Here is a 13,212-nt window from a genome sequence, read left to right as displayed (position 1 = left end):
TCCAGTTTTAGGCTCAGGCTGGGAGTAATTAAAAAAGGAAGGGGGAAAAAAAATCATTCACCAACCTAAAATACAAATGCTAAACAAATCATGCATCAAGTAATAAAAGTTAACATACATGAAATAAAAAGATATGTATTATACATCATAATATTCAAAGAAGTGCAGTCAGTGTGCCATTGCTATAGCAGAAAAAGAATATTTAAAAATTCCATATATTAAGAGTCTTGGAGAGATAGAGTTCCTTAAGATGAACAATGTAGAGATAAAAAGGAAAAAGAAATAACCTAGGGAAAAGTAAGAGGGAGTAACGTATAGCTGAAGGAGAAATGGAGGGTGATGCAGATACAGGATTCTGCTATTGTTTGGTGTTTTATTAAGGGAAAATCATATTATGTTTTGCATTATAATAATTAGAAGTTGATGCTAGAAATTATCTTTTAGAGCATTTGATTTTTTAAAACATTAACAATGGCAGACATTTAGCATTTTCTTTTTAAGTATCTTCCTGAATTCAGAGTAATGAATTGTAGTCCTGATAGATAGTGAGACAGATTCTCAGATGTTATGACCTATTAATGAAGAGCTATATTTACTGCAATGAAATTTACATCTAGCTATCACATGATCAATACAGGTGCCCCCCAGGGATCTGTGCTCTCTCCACTGCTATTCTCCCTATACACTAATGACTGCACCACTAAGGACCTCTCTGTCAAACTAATTAAATATGCAGATGATGCAACTATCATCGGGCTCATCAGGAATGGTGATGAGTCTGCATACAGATGGGAGGTGGAGCAGCTGGCCCTTTGGTTTAGTCAGAATAATCTGCAACTGAACACTCTAAAAACTGTGGAGATGACAGTGGACTTTAGGAGTGGTACTACAATATTATCCCCCCTCCTTATATTTAATACTGCTGTGTCAGTTGTGGAATGCTTCAAGTTTTTGCGATCTATAATCTCCTGGGACTTGAAGTGGGAGACCAGTTTAGGGTCCATCATAAAAAAGGCACAACAGCGAATGTACTTTCTGCGACAGCTGAGCAAGTTCAACGTCCCACAGAAACTGTTGATTCAGTTCTATACAGCAGTTATTGACTCTATTCTCAGCTCATCTATAACAGCGTGGTTTGGATCTCTGTCCAAGCATGACAGAAATAGGTTACATCAAATAGTCATGTCTGCCAAAAATATCTCTGGTGCTAGTTTGCCTTCCTTTACTGAACCTGTACTATTCCAGAGTCATGAAAATGACAGGGAAGATCATCACCAAAAGAAACAACAGCCAGTGAAAATAACATTTTATTTTCTTCTTCTATTCTCTAGCGCCTTGGCTCACCAATACACAAAGATATGATCAACCCTCCGGGTAGACAGATTGTTTCGGCTAGTAATTATTTTTTGCATAACTTGGGGGTGATATTACATCATGTGTTATTAAAAGAAGCAAAAAAACTTCCATCTTACATACAAGATTCGTTTGACTTTTTAAATAGAATCAAGAATGTAATTTGGTGTGAAGACATGTACTGGTTGACTTTGGATGTTAAAAGTCTCTATACCAATATTAGAAATGCTTTTGGAATAGAGGCTTTGTATAAACAGATGGGAGATTCACCACTAACACATTACATCACTGATTTGGTGAAATTCTGTTTAGAAAATAATTATTTTTATTTTGGTGACAGAGTTTTCCACCAAATTCAAGGAACAGCCATGGGTGCAGCATTTGCACCCATGTATGCAAATATTTTTATGGGATTGGTGGAATCTGAATATATTTACATGCACTTGTTTGTGAAGAAACATGTTATATATTATTTTAGATTTATTGATGATTTGATTTTTTTGTGTAAGGGAGGTAAATTGGAAAGTGATAAATTTGTTAAGAACATACAAATTAATAGGTTCAACATTAAGTTTGATGGTATACAATGTGGTGAGAATGTTTCCTTCTTGAATATTAATTTACAAGGAATTATAGGCAAACTTATAGTTACTAGTATACATAGAAAGTTTGATTGTTTAAACCAATTTTTGATGGGCACCAGTTGTCATCCAAAGCATACATTAGAAGCTTTACCATATAGTGAGTTTTTAAGAATAGCTCGTATTTGTAATAATGAAAAAGAATTTTTAAAAGAGATAAAGAATACAACAGAAATGTTTATAAAAAGGCAATATGATAGTCAATTAATAAATTTAAGTAGAAATAAAATATTTAATAAATAATACAACAGAGGACCTCAGTACTGGAAAAAAACAAAATAAGGTAATAGATATAAATAATAAAGAAGACCTAGATAAAATTTTTATGGTGTCTACATTTAATATATGTAGTGAAGACATCAAGAGATGTATTCTACATTTTTGGAAGTTCTTACAGAACTTTAGAGAACTGGATGAGTTGATGAAAAATAAATTAAAGTTTGCCTATAAGAGAGGGAGAAACATTAATATGCAGAGAATATATGGACAAATTATGAGTAAAGGAACAACACCATGTGGAAAATGTAAAATTTGCGCTTATGTAGAAAATGTCTTTCCTTATATTAATGGAATGACTTTTAAATCTAATGTTTTTTTTTAGTTGTAGAACAGAACAAGTTATTTACATTATTCAATGTGGTTGCAAAAAATTTTATGTGGGTCAAACTAAGAGAATGTTCAAAATTAGAATCATGGAACATTTAAGGGACATTAAAAATAATAAAATGGAAAGTCCCTTGGCGCAGCATTTTGTAAAACATCATAATTCTGAATGTGATAGCTTAAGGGTAACTATTTTGGAACAGGTTCTTAGAAATGAAGCTAGTGAAGGTAGAATAAGAAATGAACTTTTAAGGAAAGAGTTGACTTTTATTTTAAAATATCAAACGTTAACCCGTAAAGGGTTAAATACTGAATGTTGTTGGAAAAGTGTAATTTAATGTATTGTTTTTTAATTGGATAATTAGATTTATAATTGATTGTTTAATTACTTAATTGTACAATGATTTGATACTTGTGTATATATACTGTGAATGGATGTTAACTGTTACTCCTTGAAGGCTTTTGGTGAGCCGAGGCGCTAGAGAATAGAAGAAGAAAATAAAACGTTATTTTCACTGGCTGTTGTTTCTTTTGGTGGTATTCCAGTTTGTCTACAGTTGGTGCTGCAGTTTGGTGTTGCAAGATCATCACCAGCCCTTCACATCCAGGACACAATCTTTTTGAACTATTAACATCAGCCAGTTGTTATAGATTAATACACACCAAAGCAAGCAGATATAAGAACATTTTTTCCACAGCCCATCAAGTACATAAATGGTTAACTCAGCTTATTAAGTTTGGGTACTCTTTTCCCAAGCCTTCAAGGATTCTGCAGCATTGTTTACATATTGTTAATACCTGTTTCTTTCAGAGTTGATTTCAGTATTTCTTGCACTGAGTTGCACTTTGTACCTTGTATGTATATGTATATTTACTTTTTTGTCTTGTTCTTATTAATTGCATGTATGTCATTTTTCTTGTTTTTAATAGTTGTATGTATGTATGTCATTTATGTAATTCATACTTAGAGAGTCAAATTCCTTGTATGCGGGCACACATGGCCAATAAATGTGGCTAATTCTGATGTATGTTTACTTGTGTAAGGTATATGGAAATGGGACATGTGTGAGAATTCTAAGGCTGTGTATTATTTCTCCTACTGTCAATCTGCCAGCAAGGTATGTGAAGATATTCAGGTTAAGAAGTTTAAAAAATGGCCAAGCCTAGTAGGAGTTCAACCTTTTATTGATCTGGATGCCAGTTTCCTTTATTTAGAATTGAGCAATGGTATTCTCTCCAGGGTTCTAGAGGTGAGGGAAATTGTTATAGTCTATTAGATATCATTTGTAGATAAGTTAGGAAGCTATAATTAATATTGCATACTCCAGCTGGGTCTGTAGTACTTCTTTTCCTAGGACATCCTACCTGGTATAGACAATGTGTGACATTTTCCAAGCCTATAAGAGAACCTTTTACATTTTGGCACTAGTTTGTTTAATGTCCAACTGAAGAGCTATGTTTTGGGCTATCCATAAGTTCAGCTGCTTTAAGGATATAATGGATTCTGATGGTGGCATGTGATAACTCTAGTCTGCCAGCACAACCCTTAATTCACTATGTATCCTAAAAAGCAAGGTTTTAGTTTTGGTTGGTTTAGGATTAGTTTTCTGGAGCTTAACCAGTTGGTAGCAGGAGATCTTGTTGTAGTTGGGATTTTACAATGAAGGGGTTATATCTTTAATTAGCCATGTTATCTGCATAAAGTACAAATGGGACTAAATGATTGTTTGATATCCATTGATATAGAGGGAGAAAAGTAATGTGGAGAATTCAGATCCTTTTAGTACATAGTGGTACTTTGGGGAGATTATTTTCACTGCAGATGTGTTAGAGAGAAAATTGTAGGACTATTAGCTGGCTATTTTACTTATTCCATGAGACAGAAGAACAAACTAGAGGAGTTAATGGTCAGCATGCCTGAAGTCTTTACTGAGATCAAAATGATCTCTCTTATAAATTGATCTCTGTCCATTATAATTAATATGTTGCCTATTAATGTCCAGACGTCTGACAGACCAGAAATCACACTGGGTCCTGAAGAGCAGTCTTCGTGTTTTAATACCAACTGATAGCCGGATGAGTTTTTCTAATTGCTTAGCAATTTGTCAGAAGGATGCATATTGACACAAAATGAGAGGAGAAGGTGGATTTGAAAGGTTTTAGAATAAACTTAATTATGTCCTTGTTCCTAAAGTATCATTCAGAGAAGTTATGATTGTGCTTGTACCCTCCATGGCAAAATGGTTGATGCTTTAGTAACTATCAGATAATGTATAAAGCAAAACACATGCTAGAAAGCAATGTACTTGTCTAGACAGATTTCATTTCTAGATGTAAATCGGTATAAAATAATGATACATTTTAAAGGTATGTTGACCTGAAACTATTTCCAAATACATGAGAGGGATTCTTAGCAGCAATAACCAAAGGGCTGGTTCCTTCATACAAGAAGCTTTACTTGTAATCTGCTTAGCATGTTAACAAATATCATTATTGTATAAAATGGTTGTACAATGCCACATTTATTTTGTGATTCAAAATGACTTGTATGTTGACTGGGTGTATATTTAGAGGGTTTATATATGAAGAAAGTCATGAAGTCTTTGGTTGTACAGCATGGAAAACATCATAGACCAATACTGTAAAGAAATGTAAATTGAAGGGTGGTATAGTACATCTGCACTGGTATAACTGTGGTACAGACCACAGGGAAGGATCAGGATGGCATACCAATAGAACATATTGCATATCCTTCAAACATAATCTTTTAGTGCATTACTGTAAATTTTGTTTCTCTGTACATTGGTTTTCTTAATAGCTGTTAGCCCTCCCAATGACCCATCAACCCATTTGTGGACACCATGTCACAGTTGACTATAGGAAGCCACCATTGAGGTAGCAGTCAGCGCATGCTGCTTGATAAGCATGGAGGTCATGGGTCTTGTGTTGTTTTGCTACAACACCCAACCTCTGGTACATTGTTATTGATAGAGTGGACCAGGCTGCTTTCCTACCCCTAGGATGGACAAGGTGGTAACATCTACTCATGTTCCTCCTTAACAGCTAGCTCTTCGAGTGCTCAGGCTGCAAATCAGTAAAAGGTCATATGGTGATTGTGAGAGTAATCCTTTTATGAGCTGGACTCAGCCAAATATTATTGTAAATTTAACTGCACATGCTAATAATATCAAATTATTCTTTCATGGCAACAAACAGTACCTTCTGATGTAGAGCTGGTAATGATTGTAAAATACATCATAAAAAGGCATTTCAGTACTGGTTACCAATGAAAATACTGGTTTGAGGAGAATGTTTGGCATGATCTGCTGAGACATGCTTTTGACAAATTTGCAAAAAAGCACTTCCTTCAGAACTCTACTCAGCCCTTTCAGTCCACAGCTAGTTTAACAGTCTTGTCTAGATACTGTTGCATTGATAACTCTACTCAGCCCTTTCAGTCCACAGCTAGTTTAACAGTCTTGTCTAGATACTGTTGCTTTGATAACTCTACTCAGCCCTTTCAGTCCACAGCTAGTTTAACAGTCTTGTCTAGATACTGTTGTCCACAGCTAGTTTAACAGTCTTGTCCTCAGCCCTTTCAGTCCACAGCTAGTTTAACAGTCTTGTCTAGATACTGTTGCTTTGATAACTCTACTCAGCCCTTTCAGTCCACAGCTAGTTTAACAGTCTGTTTAACAGTCTTGTCTAGATACTGTTGCTTTGATAACTCTACTCAGCCCTTTCAGTCCACAGCTAGTTTAACAGTCTTGTCTAGATACTGTTGCATTGATAACTCTACTCAGCCCTTTCAGTCCACAGCTAGTTTAACAGTCTTGTCTAGATACTGTTGCACTGATAACTCTACTCAGCCCTTTCAGTCCACAGCTAGTTTAACAGTCTTGTCTAGATACTGTTGCATTGATACCAAGAATGTATTAGTTCATGTCTGCAACATCCACTCGGCTTCTTTGTGGTGATAAATGCTCTGATTAGTCTTCTCTGAAAAATAAAAGTTAGAAAACATCCTAGAGAACAATGTAGAATTTAATACTCATTCATATGATTATAAAAGTCTTCTAATTCTGGAGGAGCCTAAAATGTCCCTATCAGTTCCCCCAGATTCATAAAATAATGCATAATAAGTTCAAATTATTAACTGACTTTGTCTAAAACAATGATTCTGCATCTAACTAAATTATTTTTCTTACTCTGATGGGCAGGGTACATGCCAACATAATAAAAAAAATACATTTTCCTTTATTTGCAGTATAATAACTACAAAAATTCATTCAGTGAAATCCATTAATTCCTTTCATATCTTCTGTATGAAAGACAGTGCTCAAGAATTAAATATAGAAAACTAGCTTCTCATTTTCTTGGAAGCACCTGAGTGCGTTGTCATTAATACATTCCTTTTTATGGTATAGGGCTACTCAATCACCAGTTTTTTTTTTCTTCTTTAAGGTGCCTAAAGCCTTATACAATGTAAACAATGTAACTACAAATGCAGTAAAACACAAATAACCATAGCAGCATGAATTAAAACAATGCAGAGATTGTCACCAAATGTTTGATCATAAAGAGATTTTACAAAGATTATCCTGAAAAAATTAAAAAAAAAAAACAAATTCCCAAGAAGGGTTTGTTGTTTTCTTTTTTATATTATCACTGCTGCCTGCTGACAGTCATGCTTCATTATGGATTGCTCCTCTTACAACCCATCAGTCATCTAAGCCAGCATGCATGATGTTCCTTTAAATAGCCCCAGCCACATCTGTAGTGACTGATATGGGCACCTGTATCAGCACTAGGAGTGTCTTATGATATGTGCCAGCTCTCACATACACAAGTTACCATCACAGTCTTGGGATTCCAAGTCTCCCTCAATTGTATGGCCATTGTCTGCAGTCACCATCTCCCCCTCCCCTAAGAAAGGGTGATCCAGCAAAAGGCATTCACCTCCCATTCTCCCTTGCCTGGCTCTTTCAGCACCCAATCAGCTAATTAATCTCATGTCATCTGTGTTGTAGAGCTGTATCCATCTACAGCAGAGCTCTGAGAGGCCTTGATCTTATTTGCAAAATTTACTGAAGGTTGTTGATTGCACAGAATCAGTAGGAAATAAGCAAAAGAATAACTGCAAGCTGTTTCAAATCTGCTTCGTTGAACCACTGTCAATTTCTGGGTCAGGGCTTGTCTGACCTTTGCAGCAGTGTGGCTTCTGAATAAGCACTAGGTGTGTGGAATGAACATGATTTCAAGATACCATGAAATTTCAACCGTCAAGCTGGTTTCCAAGTACCCCTCCCCCAAACTGGCAGCAATTGAAATCCGGTGAGAAAGTGAGTCAAAAAGCTGACACTGCTGCCTAAGAAGAAGTAGCTCCTTATATTAATATTATACTTTAACCCATTTTATTATTATTTATTTTACATTTGTTGACTGGGTATGCCCAACTGAGCTGAAAAGCCCTTTTTCAGCAGAGGTCCGGGGAGAAAAGCTCCATACATTTGTACATTTAACATATGACAATAACAAACAAACAGAAGTAATAATGCATAAATTAAAAAATACACAAATTTGATTTTAATAATATGTTATTATGGGAGATAGACATGGGAGAAAAAAGTTAAAGCATTAGAGCACAATAATTGGAAACTGCAGATTAGATAGGGCATGAAAATAGAGTGTTACTCAAAGATGTCAACAGATTAGATTAAGAAGAGAGTAGAGTTTTTTTTTAAGGAAAGGACAGTGTGTGCTTGAATCTGGCAGGAGGAAGATAGTATATTAGGTGAGGAGAATTAATCAGGGGGGTGAGAATAGTGGCAACTCCAGTGACGTTGAAGATACTCTTTCGTGGCCATCCTAAATTGTCTGGGATGTGTGAAGGTTCTTATTTCAAGTTGGAGTTTATTCCATGCAATAGAGGCATGATAGCTACATATATTACATCCAGATTTGGTCTTGGGTTTATGGATATGTAACATGTCTTGGGTAGAGCTCCTGAGAGGTCTAGTAGGAGAATAGTGGGAGATGAGGGAGAATTGGGTTGGACAGAAAGAAGGCTTGAATAGGACAGAGTGAATGATCTGTAGCTGGGAGAGGAGATGTAGGTGGGGTAGTTCAAGCCAATTTAGTTATTTTAGTGAGAGGCAGTGATGCCATTTAAAGGTTTGTTGGGCAGCGAATCTAGCTACTTTGGTGTATGTAGACTCTAGTTTTGTCATTAGAGAGGAGTTAAGATTAGTGAGAATTTGGGAACTATACAGAAGGCTGGGTAGGAGATAAGCATGGGAGAGAGTAATCATAGCTTCAGTGGTGAGAAACCTTTTGTTTCTGTACAGGAGCCATATTTTCTGGTAGGTTTTTCTGATACAATTATTTACATGCAAGTCAAAATTGAGTTGGTCATCGATGGTAACACCAATGAGTTTTGTGATGGATTCCACTTTGATAGGGGGTATTATTGAGTGACATTATGCAGAAGGTGGATTTAATATGACTGACATCTTTGGGGAGAAAGAGTAGCAATTTAGTTTTTTTTTTTTTTTTTTTTGATTAGCATGATGGCCCCACTGTAGGCTGGATGGTAAGATATTGACAAACAGGAATATATCCTTGCTCCAGGGTCTGAGGGCATACTTCTTCCCTGCCTCCCCACCTTAGCCCGGAAAACTTGTCTACAGGTCCTAGCATCTATTATGAGTGAAGAGGCATGTCCACCATCTACACCAACCCTCCCTTCCAGGATTCATGTGCTCATCTGACCCTGCATTTATCATCAAACAGTCAACCCAGTAAGCAAACCCAATTATTCTGGGTCATTCCACATCATTGTTGAGGCTACCATTGCAACCATGATGACCTGAGTGGACGAAAAGTGGTATATGGCACCATCAGCTATTTTAACCAGAGTGTTTCTTTGTGGTGCAGGCTTAGCAGTTGAATAATACAAACCTATACACAGACATAGCTGCAGTAAACAGCCAGTTTAGATCCTGCAGCTCACAAGTGAGTAGCCAAAATCCAGAAGTCCCATTTAAAATTATGTCCATTTAATTTAGGACCCAATACAAAGATGCAAGATCCCTCCATAATAAAGTGTTGCCAGTTCTGTAGAAGGAACAAAATATTTGATCCTTTCTTCAAGTTGAAATAAAATGATCTATAAATCACTGATAATTCTCTTCAGACCAAATCAATCTGCAGAACTTTCCTGTTTAAAGTAAACTCTAGGTGATTACCAAGAAAGAAGATAAGAGCAGTTAGGAATGGAATCTGAGGGGCACACATCATGTAGTAGCCTGGGTATCTACATGTTTCTAAGCCTATATTACTCGTTCTGAGCCTATGGCATAGTGGGCCTCCATCAATATACAGCAAAGGCCCTGATCCTCCCTAATTATCAAAAATATATATTTGATTCCCCCTTCCCCCCACAAAATGTAGACTTTAAAAGTATAATACCAAATTATTTGAAGACTTACTCATCATTTTTCTCTTCAATATACAGAAACAGAGCCAACAACTATAAGCCTACACCAAGTAGTATGCCCACAAATAAAATGAATATCTGACTTTGTGCATTATTTTATTTTCTCAGCCACATGCATAAATCCACCAGTATATGTGTTTAGATTCAGTTTCAGTGTTCTCACAGAAACAATAATAAAAGTCAGTAAATGAAATATATAGAATTTCCATACTTGCTTGATCCTCCCCAAGAAACAGGTTAGTTTCACAATATGGAGCCTGTTCTCACCATTTGAGAAGCACTAGTCTAGCCATCATGGTTAAGGAGTAGATATAAACACCTTCTTAAATAATTTGAGAGAACGTACTTCCAGAATATGAGCTAAAGTGTCCTAAAAAGACATGCAGCTTATATTGATATTCTTTTCTCATTACTCAGAAATGCTGAACACGTCATTTCTCATTTCCTGCACACAGAACTACATACCAGTCAACAGCCCACTGTACTGAGGTTGTAGAATCATTACAAAATGTGCTTCTCTCATGATAGTGGATGTTACTGAAGATGTACGCACTAAGACAACCAAGTTCCTTGAGATTCAAACATGACTTTAGTTGCCACCCAGATGTTATGTGAGCTTATTTTTTTTTTCATTCTGATTGCAGTTAGATGAAAGACAGGATATTATTCTTAGTCTCCTGACTAGATTAACTGAGAGAATAGACAAGCTATTCTTTCAGACTTGGATCAAAAAGATGGAAACAATTACTGTGAGCTATGTTTTTCTTTCTCTTAAGTACAAGGGTTTTAATGGAACTTATACAAAACCTGCAATTCTTGCTGCCATCTATTTAGACTCAGGAGTCCATGTTCTTGAGTTTTAACTTGTAAAAAACCTGCAATTCTTGCTGCCATCTATTTAGACTCAGGAGTGAAAGGGTAGCTTGATTACTGTCAATAAAACTTCCTCCTACAGACAAGTAAGCCGAGTCCATGTTCTTGAGTTTTTAGCAAAGTAGCTGCGGTGGTGGTGCTGCGGTAGCGTTGTCGCCTCACAGTAAGACGTTGTCCTGTTCGATTCTCAGCTAAAGCATCTTCTGTGTGGAGACTTGCGTGAATGGGCATACCTTCGTTGAAGGTTGTGCATCAGGCCTGGCAAGCCGGTACATAAAAATCTACTGCCAATCATTAGCGGACCAGAGTTCCACTGTGGCGACCCCTAACCAGGAAAAGCCGAAAGATACAACAACGGTCAGCTGTGGCCAGAATAAACACAATATTTCTGATTTTTCTGCAATCAATGCACTTGATGTGGTGGAACTAGACATAGGGGAAAATCACTTCAGAAATTCTGAAATTGCTCCACTTAAGTCCAAAGCTCATTAAAAGAAATGTTTGTGTCATCTGTCACATAAAAGAAGACACCAGATATTCATTGTTTATATTAACTTTTACAAAATATTACACAAAGCATGGGTTGGGTACATTACTTCTGGACAAGGTGTCAGAATAGCCAAGAAATTCTCAAATGGATTATGTCAAATATAGGGGCTTAGTGATAAATGTAATGATGCAAAGAACTGGAGGAATGTACTGTCTTGCTTTACTGTATTCAGGGCTGGGTGGGCTACAGAGTGAGGATAAATATGGAGGCTAAAGTGCTAAATCTTGAAACAGTTGCTTTTCACATCATATACAAAGTCCTTGGAAAACTGCTTTGCTACTGTAGCTGGTTTAGCTAGTTCAGCTTTCTTCATGGAGCATTGCTGGATTGGAGGGTACAGTGACATCAATATCATGCCAAAAATCGATTTCAGGTTGCTTTTCCATGCTTACACATTTTATATTGTATGCATTTCAAAAAGTATGCCATCAGATATGCATGACAGGCAGGTAGATACCAAAAGGCACATCATACTAAATGAGTAACCATAATTCTGTGGTTTGCTAATGAGACACACGTGGCATGGAAATAATAGTGTGCTAGGAAAAGTTTTCAGCACACCCACAAAATTCACTTAAATTTGCCTGATTTTGCAGGAAGCTACTTTACTTTATTTTGCATATTTGGGGTTTTAATATGCATTTTGTGTACTAGTCTTTTGGCCACAATGTCTTCATAAATTCTTCTGTTCTGCCCAGTACTGAAAATTATATAAATCTAGGTATCACAAACAAGGTGAAACTGTCTGATTTTCATCATATGGTTTCAAACCATGAACATGTAGAGCACTTTAGCATGGTACTGAAACCTACACCCATGTTTCAGTGGTATGGGTGATATTCTACGTTCAGAGACATTAACATATGGATTATACAATGACCCCCATTAATATTCCAAAATGTGCACACTGATTGCCCAGCGTGCCTGTTGTAAATCCCACAATATAGCAACGGAAAAAGGTCCGTTTGCCCAGACTTTTTTCTATTGGTATAAAGTATCTAAAACCGTTTTTTAATAAATAAAAAAAAAAAAGAAAGAAAGAAACAGAGCAACGGAGACTTTCTTTTCCTCATTGCTTCTGTTTCAAAGCATTGATGTACTGGGTATGCATGGGAATGCAAATCTCATATGCATGCGCAGCACATCAACACAAGGAAGCAGTATAACAGCACTGGTGGAAGAACAGTAATGCGCCGTTACACAAAGACAGTCATTAAGAAAAGTAAGCATCTTTTTCTTAATGTCATTGTATAATAGCAATAACTGACTCCATGGTTGTGGTATATTGAAATGTACCCACAGTTGGATTTATTTAATCACTCGGGCTTCGCCCTTGTGATTAAACCATGCCAACCATGGGTACATTTTCAATATACCACACCACGTTGTCGGTTATTGGTTAATTATTATAGATCCAAAAAGGTGTTTTCTAGATTAACACCTTCAGCTTTGCTACATATTATATACATTTAGAAAATATAATCTTATCTTTCATTTTCTGAACAGATTAACTCATATATTCAAAGCAAACTTTACTTAGAAGCCCTGCAATACATCTAACAGCATTATGTATCGGAAACCAAATTGTGTGTCTCCTAATCTTTTCAACCGTTTTTTAGATAATGAAACTTCAGAAAATGTGGGGCTGTAAATGTATAGGAAGAGGAAGACCTGGCAGAGATAGAGGTGGTAAT

The sequence above is a fragment of the Protopterus annectens genome, chromosome 14.part0 (assembly GCF_019279795.1).
Source record: "Protopterus annectens isolate FY-2018-M chromosome 14.part0, PAN1.0, whole genome shotgun sequence".
Classification (NCBI taxonomy): Eukaryota; Metazoa; Chordata; order Ceratodontiformes; family Protopteridae; genus Protopterus; species Protopterus annectens.
Note: the sequence above shows the minus strand (reverse complement) of the source record.